Source organism: Bos taurus, chromosome 6 (assembly GCF_002263795.3).
Source record: "Bos taurus isolate L1 Dominette 01449 registration number 42190680 breed Hereford chromosome 6, ARS-UCD2.0, whole genome shotgun sequence".
NCBI classification, from domain to species: Eukaryota; Metazoa; Chordata; class Mammalia; order Artiodactyla; family Bovidae; genus Bos; species Bos taurus.
In genome coordinates this window covers 90,905,219-90,918,236 of record NC_037333.1, presented here as the reverse complement: position 1 = coordinate 90,918,236, position 13,018 = coordinate 90,905,219, and the positions used below count along the sequence as shown (strand labels likewise).

Here is a 13,018-nt window from a genome sequence, read left to right as displayed (position 1 = left end):
GGCAAAAGCCACCACAATACTGTAAAGCAATTAGTCTCCAATTAAAAATAATTAATTAATTAAAAAAAGAATACAGGCTTCTTCCCTTTTTCTCTTTTCTTGGAATAAGCCAAGTTTTCTAATGGTTACTACTACTAGTCATGATGGGAAAATAAGAGTAAAAACATTACTAACAAAGGTTAAGTTTTAAGAAGTCACAATAATCATTCTCCTGGTATTCAATGAAATATAAATTAAATGGGGTTCTAGACTTTCTCAAGGTTTCCTGATTTCTCTCACCAGAAACCTCAGATTCTATTTATATCCTGAATTGTTCCATACTTAGTCCTCTACTCCAATACTCTTGAACTTTCTATTGTCTAGGGAGGTCTGGATCTGGAGTTACACAGTCAAACCTCAGAGGTTGCCTTTCACTTCCCTGTTTCATCACAGAAGAAAGAATTCGAGTAGGCTTTTGCACTGCTGCTGTCCCTTGACTCTAGTACTTATTAAATGTGTTAAATGACTAGGAAGAGTTACATAATTTGTGGGATGTAACTCTTCTAAACTACCTTTAAAAAGAAGACACTGGTGCTCTTACAGAATTACTGCAAGGACTAGTGAGACACTAGGTGCGACACCTGGCACGTGGCAGGCACCCGACAAGTGACGACAATTACACGGTCTCCATCACCGCCCCGCTACCTCCAGCTGGCACGGGTGCGAGGTTGAGAGGGAGGAGGCCAGAGCTGAGGAGCGAGCTGTTTCCCTCACCACACCTCTTACTGCTCACCTACCCACATATTAAAAGACTACAGAAGCAAGAAGCATGGAAAGTAAGCTAGATTACTTTTGTTGGGTTTTTATTAAAAAGGGAAATAGCATTCAGCATAATCTATAAAATAAAGACAATACACAGCCTATCTAAATATTTTTAAGTGTTGTTCTTGTTTTGACTCCAAGACATTCATTTATTCTAAGTATCAAGATAATATAAGAAATAAAATATCTGCACTAAAAAAGGTCCTTCCAATTCTTTTTTCACATTCCTCATTTTATCTCCTATTTAAAACATTACATTTAAAGTTTAAATTGGCAAGCCATGTGTACTGAAATACTTCCTACAAATCACCATTTTAGATATCCTATTTCTAAACAACACAAACAAATGCAGTGCAACTTCATACCTTACATACATAGCTCCTCTAACATTCACATGCAGGACTCATTTCTCCAGGCAAGATCTTTTCGTGCACACTCTTTCCAACTAGCTCTGAAATAATATCTGCCAGATCTGTTCTTTCCTCTCCTTCAGCTTTTCTGAGTAGCAGAAAACCTGAACTAATGATAATAATGGAGACTACTGCACAATTTTTCTTCCTCTTATTGAATCAAGCTTCTTTCAGTTAGTTGTTTGTAAAGTTGCTCATCGCTAATCTCTCACATGTTTCTATCCCCTAACAATAAGCATGTTGTTTTCCAACTTGGAAAATTAACATGAACGTCCACATTGACCTGGCAGTTGTAGATTGCAGTCATTTTCCAGGCGGCCAATTTAAGGCCATGAATAGAGATGCCTTTGTTGTGAGAAAAATGATTTCTTTGAAGTTTATGGCGATGCTGAAGCTGCTTTATACAACCCACTGGTCCTGGCTCAAATAGCAGCAAACATTCTGTGAGGAGTACAGAGGACATGGAAAAGAGGGTTGATAATCTGTTCAGTGAGATAACAGAATTTCTCTGTCTTCTAAATTTCAACATATGAGGTCTTAAAATCATACCTAAAATACTAAAGGAAAGCAATTCACTTTCAAACCCATGTTCTTTGTTTCCTTCTGAATTATCTGACACTTAACTAAACTTTGGAGAAGGCAATGGCACCCCACTCCAGTACTCCTGCCTGGAAAATCCCATGGATGGAGGAGCCTGGTAGGCTGCAATCCATGGGGTCGCTGAGGGTCGGACATGACTGAGCAACTTCACTTTCACTTTTCACTTTCATGCATTGGAGAAGGAAATGGCAACCCACTCCAGTGTTCTTGCCTGGAGAATCCCAGGGACGGGGGAGCCTGGTGGGCTGCCATCTATGGGGTCACACAGAGTCGGACACGACTGAAGTGACTTAGCAGTAGCAGTAGCAGTAACTATACTTTAATAAAATCAACTTGGCAAAAAGTAACATTTCAAGGCAAGTAAATTTGGTTCTACATAAAACAAACAGGTTGAAAAAAGTGAATAATGGTTGTTATTTCATAACTCTTCCTTCCTCAAAGGTAAAACATTAAATTTCCTTTTCAGAAGAATGGTAGATTGAAATCTTAACTCATTTCCAAGAAAATGAAAGAGTTACAGTTTAATAAATCACCTGCAGCTTAGCTGTTCCAGGAAACCCTTTCCTTTGCAATAAATCTAATTAAGATAATGGGAAGCCATCCAACTCCAGGAACAAGATACAGGTAGCCTGTGTCTGACCAGCACAAATAGACACAGATAAAAAGCAAAATAAACTGAACTGACAGTAACTTTGAAATCTTCAATCTCTGAAAGCTAAAAGCTCTTTTTTTTTTTTTCTTTTTGTGCTCATCTTTTAGAGTACCAATAACTGTCTCTCCTTTAACATCAGAAATTTGGTAGAATTCAGTCATCTTTCACACAAGGTGCATCAGGTTCTGATTCCTTCTATCATTCTGAAAAGGAGAGGAAAAGTAGATGGCTAGCGGTGGGTCAGCTGGGTCAGTATGGAGATGGAGGCCACTGAAAACTGGCCCTTCTTTTGTGCGTGTATTTGAGACTGCAATGTTTGGGGCAGTGCATATCACAGATGAAATCATCCTTATGAAATGTGAGTTCTTGTACATCTCACTCACAAATACCAGATTACATTACACTACATTTTGAAAATGTCTTATGTCAAAGTCCCAGAAGGAGACTAAGTATAAGCTCAGAAAAATCCTTTTCAAAATTCATTATTTCTGTGGAATGCTTTCAAATAGCAATAAAATATACACTACTCCTTAATGCCATAATGATTTTTTTATTGTCTATACCATTTTTCCCAAAATTTAATTTGGAAAAAATACAGTCTTGCCCAGTGCCTAATAGCAGCAGGATCTTCTGATTTCTGGAAAAGGTATTTATTAATGTTAAAGGAAAGTCACAGAAGTAGAATTCCATTAAGGGTTTCTGAAAAAATCCACTGGCAGCTCCCTAAATGCCTTCAGTTCAGTTCAGTTCAGTCGCTCAGTCGTGTCCGACTCTTTGCAACCCCATGAATCACAGCACGCCAGGCCTCCCTGTCCATCATCCATTCCCCTTAATCCCTCTATGAAAGAGCATCAGGTTTTGTACTACTGTACTTTTAAGAGTTAAGGACTCTACATCAATCTGTTCAACCTATTCACATTATTTTAGGTGCCTATCACATGTGTGGCAACCTCTACCCTAGGAGTGAGTCATCTTTCTATAAACTCAAAACAACAGGATTCTGTTACATAATGCATGCATGGTAAGTCATTTCAGTCATGTCTGACTCTGTGCGACCCTATGGACTGCACAGGCTCCACTGTGAGTGGGATTCTCAGGCAAGAATACTGGAGTGGGTTGCTGTGGCATTCTCCAGGGATCTTTTTGATCCAGGGATGGAACCTGAGCCTAACCTGCATTGGCAGGTGGGTCCTTTACCACTAGCACCACCTGGGAAGCCCTCTGTTACATTATACTGCTTTATAATAAATGAGAACTGTTCTATTTCTAACCCACTTTTCATTAATTTAACTAGCAAAACAGTCTTAATTTTTTCTGCAAACAATATGTTATTCAAAGACTTAATGAATGCTGAGTTGGGAATTATTTTTAACTGCCTTGCACTAATCTCTCCCCATTTGAAAACACTTTAAAACTCTATATTAATTGCATAATTGATAATCATAATTAAAACTTCATATGAATCACAGATTATAGAACTGTTATGCTGCAAAGTTTTTTGGAAATTAATCGTAAGAACTACATTCAGGGATTCTCCTTCAAATTCAAATGGAAACTTGTTTGAATGGATGAACTTAAAATAGTTCAATTCCAGAAACAACAACAACAACAAAATGGCAAACACTACTACAAACAGAGAGAATGAAGTTTAATCTTTGTCTTGCTTAATCAAAGAGAAGACACAATGAGATATAACCACTTAGTGAAGAGAGAAAGAACAAAAGGACCAGGAAGATTTAGAGAAGTTTCTAAAACAAACTAAAAAAATTTTAAAAAGCATAGTATCTCTTCTTAGCTCTATCCCCATCTTTATTTAAAATATAATATCAAGGTAGTATAATATGCTAAATGAATAACTAGACAAGTACTGTCCACATTCAAGGTCAGGAGGGGCGGCTGTGAGGAGATATCCCTCGTCCAAGGTAAGGAGCAGCGGCTGCGCTTTGCTAGAGCAGCCATGAAGAGATATCCCACGTCCAAGGTAAGAGAAACCCAAGTAAGACAGTAGGTGTTGCAAGAGGACATCAGAGGGCAGACACATGGAAACCATAATCACAGAAAACTAGCCAATATGATCACATGGACCACAGCCTGGTCTAACTCAATGAAACTAAGCCATGCCATGTGGAGCCACCCAAGACAGATGGGTCATGGTAGAGAGGTCTGTCAGAATGTGGTCCACTGGAGAAGGGAATGGCAAACCACTTCAGTATTCTTGCCATGAGAACCCCATGAACAGTATGAAAGGCAAAATGATAGGATACTGAAAGAGGAACTCCCCTGGTCGGTAGGTGTCCAATATGTTACTGGAGATCAATGGAGAAATAACTCCAGAAAGAATGAATGGATGGAGCCAAAGCAAAAACAACACCCAGTTGTGGATGTGACTGGTGATAGAAGCAAGGTCCGATGCTGTAAAGAGCAATATTGCATAGGAACCTGGAATGTTAGGTCCATGAATCAAGACAAATTGGAAGTGGTCAAACAAGAGATGGCAAGAGTGAACGTTGACATTCTAGGAATCAGCAAACTAAAATGGACTGCAATGGGTGAATTTAACTCAAGATGACCATTGTATCTACTACTGCAGGCAGGAATCTGTTAGAAATAATGGAGTAGCCATCATGGTCAACAAGAGAGTCCAAAATGCAGTACTTGGATGCAATCTCAAAAACGACAGAATGATCTCTGTTCTTTTCTAAGGCAAACCATTCAATATCACAGTAATCCAAGTCTATGCCCCAACCAGTAACACTGAAGAAGCTGAAGTTGAATGGTTCCATGAAGACCTACAAGACCTTTTAGAACTAACACCCAAAAAAGGTGTCCTTTTCATTATAGGGGACTGGAATGCAAAAGTAGGAAGTCAAGAAACACCTGGAGTAACAGGCAAATTTGGCCTTGGAATACGGAATGAAGCAGGGCAAAGACTAATAGAGTTTTGCCAAGAGAACCCACTGGTCATAGCAAACACCCTCTTCCAACAACACAAGAGAAGACTCTACACATAGACATCACCAGATGGTCAACACCGAAATCAGACTGATTATATTCTTTGCAGCCAAAGATGGAGAAGCTCTATACAGTCAGCAAAAACAAGACTGGGAGCTGACTGTGGCTCAGATCATGAACTCCTTGTTGCCAAATTCAGACTTAAATTGAAGAAAGTAGGGAAAACCACTAGACCATTCAGGTATGACCTAAATCAAATCCCTTATGATTATACAGTGGAAGTGAGAAATAGATTTAAGGGACTAGATCTGATAGATAGAGTGCCTGATGAACTATGGACGGAGGTTCGTGACACTGTACAGGAGACAGGGATCAAGACCATCCCCATGGAAAAGAAATGTGAAAAAGCAAAATGGCTGTCTGAGGAGGCCTTACAAATAGCTATGAAATGAAGAGAAGCATAAAGCAAAGGAGAAAAGGAAAGATATTCCCATTTAAATGCAGAGTTCTGAAGAATAGCAAGGAGAGATAAGAAAGCCTTTCTCAGTGATCAATGCAAAGAAATAGAGGAAAACAATAGAATGGAAAAGACTGGAGATCTCTTCAAGAAAATTAGAGATACCAAGGGAACATTTCATGCAAAGATAGACTCAATAAAGGACAGAAATGGAATGGACCCACAGAAGCAGAAGATATTAAGAGGAGGTGGCAAGAATACACAGAAGAACTGTACAAAAAAGATCTTCATGATCTAGATAATCACGATGGTGTGATCACTTACCTAGAGCCAGACATCCTGGAATGTGAAGTCAAGTGGGCCTTAGAAAGCATCACTACGAACAAAGCTAGTGGAGGTGATGGAATTCCAGTTGAGCTATTTCAAATCCTGAAAGATGATGCTGTGAAGGTGCTGCACTCAATATGCCAGCAAATTTGGAAAACTCACCAGTGGCCACAGGACTGGAAAAGGTCAGTTTTCATTCCAATCCCAAAGAAAGGCAATGCCAAAGAATGCTCAAACTACCACACAATTGCACTCATCTCACACGCTAGTAAAGTAATGCTCAAAATTCTCCAAGCCAGGCTTCAGCAATATGTGAATCGTGAACTTCCAGATGTTCAAGCTGGTTTTAGAAAAGGCAGAGGAACCAGAGATCAAATTGCCAACATCTGCTGGATCAAGGAAAAAGCAAGAGAGTTCCAGAAAAACATCTATTTCTGCTTTATTGACTATGCCAAAGCCTTTGACTATGTGGATCACAATAAATTGTGGAAAATTCTGAAAGAGATGGGAATACCAGACCACCTGACCTGCCTCTTGAGAAACCTGTATGCAGGTCAGGAAGCAACAGTTAGAACCGGACATGAAAAAACAGACTGGTTCCAAATAGGAAAACGAGTATGTAAAGGCTGTATATTGTCACCCTGCTTATTTAACTTATATGAGAGTACATCATGAGAAACGCTGGGCTGGAAGAAGCACAAGCTGGAATCAAGATTGCCGGGAGAAATATCAATAACCTCAGATATGCAGATGACACCACCCTTATGGCAGAAAGTGAAGAGGAACTAAAAAGCCTCTTGATGAAAGTGAAAGAGGAGAGTGAAAAAGTTGGCTTAAAGCTCAACATTCAGAAAACTAAGATCATGGCTTCTGGTCCCATCACTTCATGGGAAATAGATGGGGAACAGTGGAAACAGTGTCAGACTTTATTTTTGGGGGCTCCCAGATCACTGGAGATGGTGATTGCAGCCATGAAATTAAAAGACGCTACTCCTTGGAAGGAAAGTTATGACCAACCTAGCTAGCACATTCAAAAGCAGAGAAATTGCTTTGTCAACAAAGGTTCGTCTAGTCAAGGCTAGGGTTTTACCAGTGGTCATGTATGGATGTGAGAGTTTCTGTGAAGAAAGCTGAGTGCCGAAGAATTGATGCTTTTGAACTGTGGCGTTGGAGAAGATTCTTGAGAGTTCCTTGGACTGCAAGGAGATCCAACCTGTCCATTCTAAAGGAGATCAATCCTAGGTGTTCTTTGAAAGGAATTGATGCTGAAGCTGAAACTCCAGTACTTTGGCCACCTCATGCGAAGAGTTGACTCATTGGAAAAGATTCTGATGCTGGAAGGGATTGGGGGCAGGAGGAGAAGGGGACGACAGAGGATGAGAGGACTGGATGGCATCACCGACTCGATGGACATGAGTTTGAGTGAACTCCAGGAGTTGGTGATGGACAGGGAGGCCTGGCGTGCTGCGATTCATGGGGTCACAAAGACTCGGACACGACTGAGCAACTGAACTGAACTGAAACACATGTGGCTACTAAGCATCTGAAATGTGGTTAGTCCAATTTAAAAGTGTAGTACACAATAGAGTATTACTCAGCCATTAAAAAGAATACATTTGAATCAGTTCTAATGAGGTGGATGAAACTGGAGCCTATTATACAGAGTGAAGCCAGAAAGAAAAACACCAATACAGTATACTAACACCTATATATGGAATTTAGAAAGATGATAACGATAACCCTGTATGAGAGACAGAAAAAGAGACACATGTATAGAACAGTCTTTTGGACTCTGTGGGAGAGGGAGAGGGTGGGATGATTTGGGAGAACAGCATTGAAACATGTAGAATATCATATATGAAACAAATCACCAGTCCAGGTTCGATGCATGATACTGGATGCTTGGGGCTGGTGCACTGGGATGACCCAGAGGGATGGTATGCGGAGGGAGGTGGGAGTGGGGTTCAGGATGGGGAACACGTGTACACCCATGGCAGATGCATATTGATGTATGGCAAAACCAATACAATATTGTAAAGTAATTAGCCTCCAGTTAAAATAAATAAATTTATATTTAAAAATAAATAATAGTACTAAAAAAATTAAAATCTTAATGATTTTATAATGGTTACACCTTGAAATGATAATCTTTCATGTTTTAAAATAAAAATATTATTAAAATTAATGTCACCTATTTCCTTTTACTCCTTAAATGTAGCTACTAAAGATAATAATCTGGCAGTCCTGTGGTTCAGTGAGTAAAGAACCTGACTGCAATGCAGGAGACACCAGAGATATGGGTTCAATCCTGAGTCGGGAACTTCCCCTGGAGGAGGGCACGGCAACCCACTTCGGTATTCTTGCCTGGAGAATCCCATGGACAGGGGAGCCTGGCGGGCTACAGTCCATGGCTCACAACGAGTCGGACACGACAGAAGCAACTGAGCACGGCACCAGTGGTTAGGACTCTGTACTTCCACTGGAAGAGACCTGAGTTCAATCCCTGGTCAGAGTACTAGGACCACATAAGCTGCACAACAAGGCGAAAAAAATAAAGAGAAAAAAAATGTGGCTACTAGAATATTTAAAATTAAGTATGTGGTTAATCATTATACTTCTAGATAAAGCTAGACAAGACAGTAAATGCTATAAAGCCAGAAGAAATCAAGGTATTAAAGAAAACTTTATGAAGATATCAAAACTTAAGGAAAGGATTCAGGAAAGCTGAGGAAAGTACATTCCATCTTAAAGGAACTATATTATATGACAGAAATAAGAGGGATCTCTCAAACTCACTAGAGAAGGGGATGTTCTCAAAGAATTAATCCTCCTCATGTGATAATAGAAAGTGTTTAGGTCATAAAAAGTCATAGGGTTAAAGACACATTTAAAGAACACATTTGAAATTAGGCAGACTGCCTTCTACAATAAATTAGAACACTGCAAAACTTTAAAGACACAAGAAGGAACTTGGTTTTGTCCACTGCTCCATCTTCAATACTCAAAAGAGTGCTAGGCATGTAATAAAATAAATATTTGTCCAATGAATGAATGAACAATGAACTATTGATACTATAGAATGGGGTGGTGCTTTCCAGTAATCTTTAAGGCAGGGACCCTGGGAGGAAAAGGCAGTAAAAAGGGAAAGAGTGTGAAGGAAGGAGAAAGCATCCATATTAGTACCTGCCAGAGTCTAATTAAGTTTACTTTTTTTGTATAGCTCAAAAAAAGAAGTGAAAAGGTTAGAGCACGAAACCAACTCTGCATAATTTTGGTTCTACGTATTACCTAAGAACTTGAAGAAAAAATAATCGATAAGGATTTATGAAATCCAAGAACATATTCCTTTTACTTTGTTTTCCTGTGAGAAAAATGTTAAATGAATGAATGAGAAAGAGAAATAATATTCCAACCATTCTGAGATTAATTAAAATAAAGACTAAGAGGTTTTAAAGACTTGAATGATTGATAAATGTAGGACCTGTTGGCTGAGATGGTAAAGAATCTGCCTGCAATGCAGGAGAACTAACTGGGTTCGACCCCTGGGTTGGGAAGATCCCTTGGAGAAGGGAATGACAACCCACTCCAGCATTCTTGCTTGGAGAAGTCCATGGACACAGGAGCCTCGTAGGCTCCAGTCCATGGGGTCACAAAGAGTCGGACATGACTGAGTGACTAAGACACACACATCTAAATAAGTATGTGATTTCAGAATAAAATGTAACGATAATTCCCAAAAAAGAAGTTGAATAATGTGAAATAACCATCTGAAAATACAAAACTAGGAAATAGGAAGAAAGGTTTGAAAATTACAGTGATTTTTCTCATCTTACAAACATAGGAACCAGAAGATTCTATTTACGGTTGATGTAAATTACCAGAAAAAGTCAGGTTAAAAAAAAATTAGGATTACTAGCAGAACACAAAACACTCTGTCCAAATCACATAAGAAAATGTTAAAAAAATATATATTTAAAGTTAGAAAGAAATCACAGGAAACATAAAGAAAGAAAAGAAACATCAAGGAAGCATTTTATAAAGCTTGCTGCTGCTACTGTTGCTAAGTCACTTCAGTCGTGTCCAACTCTGTGCGACCCCAGAGACGGCAGCCCACCAGGCTCCCCCATCCCTGGGATTCTCCAGGCAAGAACACTGGAGTGGGTTGCCATTTCCTTCTCCAATGCATGAAACTGAAAAGTGAAGTCACTCAGTTGTGTCCAACTCTTCACGACCCCATGGACTGCAGCCTACCAAGCTCCTCCGTCCATGGGATTTTCCAGGCAAGAGTACTGGAGTGGGTTGCCATTGCCTTCTACCAATTACATAGTAAATAATTACATTCACCTATTAAAAATCCCTTTGATATGATATTTTAAGTTTTTGCAAAAGACATTTAAAACAAATAGATTTAGAAAGCTTAAGAGGAAAGTGAAGTGAAAGTGACGGTCACTCAGTCTGGTCGATTCTTTACTACCACATGGACTACACAGTCCATGCAATTCTCCAGGCCAGAATACTAGAGTAGGTAGCTGTTCCCTTCTCCGGGGGATCTTCCCAACCCAGGGATGGAACCCCGGTCTCCCACTTTGGAGGTGGATTATTTACCAGCTAAGCCACCAGAGAAGCCCAAGAATACTGGAGTGGGTAGCCTACCCCTTCTCCAGGGGATCTTCCCAACCCAGGAATTGAACCAGGGGCTCCTGAATTGCAGGTGGATTCTTTACCTGCTGAGCTACCAGGGAAGCCCCTTAGGAGGAAACAGTAAAGATAAAAAGAAAACAGGGTTATATCAAAGTAGAATCTAAGAAATACAAACACAGCATGAGAAAGAACCGTTTTTTAAAAACAACTGTTTATAAATAGATAATTTTGAAGGAAATAATAGACCACATGGGTATCAATCATGGCAAACAAGTTAGGAGTATAATCAAAACTAATTTACTCCACAGAAGAGCTGAAAAAAATACCATATCTCCATTTCAGTTGCTTGTAGTTTTTTTTTTCCCAACTCATTTAAAAATAGTAGTATCACTAGTATTCTATAAAACTGTGCACACAAGAAAATGAAAGCATATTTCTAACCAAATAATTTAGAGAAGTTGACTTCTCTAGCTGTTCTTTAATCTGCCTTGATTTATAAAATAATGTTGATACTATATCTTTACTTTTTTATAATATTATACATGTTTTAATGCCATTCTCCCAAATCATTCCCCCCGCCCCCCACAGAGTCCAAAAGACTGTTCTATACATCTGTGTCTCTTTTGCTGTCTCGCATACAGGGTTGTTGTTACCATCTTTCTAAATTCCATATATATGCGTTAGTATACTGTATTGGTGTTTTTCTTTCTGGCTTACTTCACTCTGTATAATAGGCTCCAGTTTCATCCACCTCATTAGAACTGATTCAAATGTATTCTTTTTAATGGCTGAGTAATACTCCATTGTGTATATGTACCACTGCTTTCTTATCCATTCATCTGCTGATGGACATCTAGGTTGCTTCCATGTCCTGGCTATTATAAACAGTGCTGTGATGAACACTGGGGTACACATGTCTCTTTCAATTCTGGTTTCCTTGGTGTGTATGCCCAGCAGTGGGATTGCTGAGTCATATGGCAGTTCTATTTCCAGTTTTTGAAGGAATCTCCACACTGTTCTCCATAGTGGCTGTACTAGTTTGCATTCCCACCAACAGTGTAAGAGGGTTCCCTTTTCTCCACATCCTCTCCTGCATTTATTGCTTGTAGACTTTTGGATCGAAGCCATTCTGACTGGCATGAAATGGTACCTCATTGTGGTTTTGATTTGCATTCTTCTGATAATGAGTGATGTTGAGATTTTTTTCATGTTTGTTAGCCATTTGTATGTCTTCTTCGGAGAAATGCCTATTTAGTTCTTTGGCCCATATTTGATTGGGTCATTTATTTTTCTGGAATTGAGCTGCAGGAGTTGTTTGTATATTTTTGAGATTAGTTGTTTGTCAGTTGCTTCATTTGCTATTATTTTTCTCCCATTCTGAAGGCTGTCTTTTCACCTTGCCTATAGTTTCTTTTGTTGTGCAGAAGCTTTTAATTTTATTCCAGGAAGATTACAGAGGAAAAATGTGGAAAACTTAATATTTTTCTTTCAGCCTTGATTGCAAAAGCAAGTTTAGAAAGGCTGAGTATTTGTTCTTTACTGCCACTTAAATATGGGTACTTTAGACTCAAAAAAGTGGTTATAATGTTGGCAGTGAACATAGCAATTATTCAGGGGAGTTGGGGGGTGTGGAGAAGGGAGTGGTGTGCCATAAAACTGTTTCAGAACTTGAAGGGAAAAAAAGCCCTGCAATTAAAGAGTACTTTTACAACAGCAAGGTGTATTTATTTAGATTTTTAAAAATCATAACCTTTGAATAATGATTTGCTAGTGAATGTCTTAGCACAGGTGTTCAGGTGTTCTGTATAAATGATTTGTCAAGAGTAATTGGTTGTTATGTTACCTTAAAAATAGGTAGTTATTTCACTGATGAATATTAGAGGAGTGTATGGGGAAGCTTTATATTCTTCTCAGTGCTTTAGGTTTTTTAAAAAGTCATCCATAGATTACAAAATTTCTCTGTATGTTCATAACTATAATTTAAAATAAAATAGGTGACTTTTTTTTTGAAAAAAAATAAAGAACCGTTTTTTAAAAATCCACAATTCACACAACTTGATGTACTAAACAATAATGCTTGAGAAATACATATATGCAAAAACTGTTAAACATGCAAAAATAAATGGATATAAATTCAGAAGTACAAGTCTTTAGAAGACTTCTTCAGACATATAGTCA

The 13,018-nt window shown here is 38.8% G+C and overlaps 1 protein-coding gene across 11 annotated transcripts in view; it reads right to left on the bottom strand.

Moving 5' to 3' along the window:
• The window catches only part of ART3 (ADP-ribosyltransferase 3 (inactive)), a 143,819-nt gene that overhangs the window by 89,759 nt on the left and 41,042 nt on the right, over positions 1-13,018 (bottom strand). The window contains exon 1 of one of the 11 annotated variants that reach the window (XM_059887390.1): positions 1,167-1,298. The gene's annotated coding sequence lies outside the window, so the exon portion shown is untranslated. 11 annotated transcript variants of the gene reach the window in all.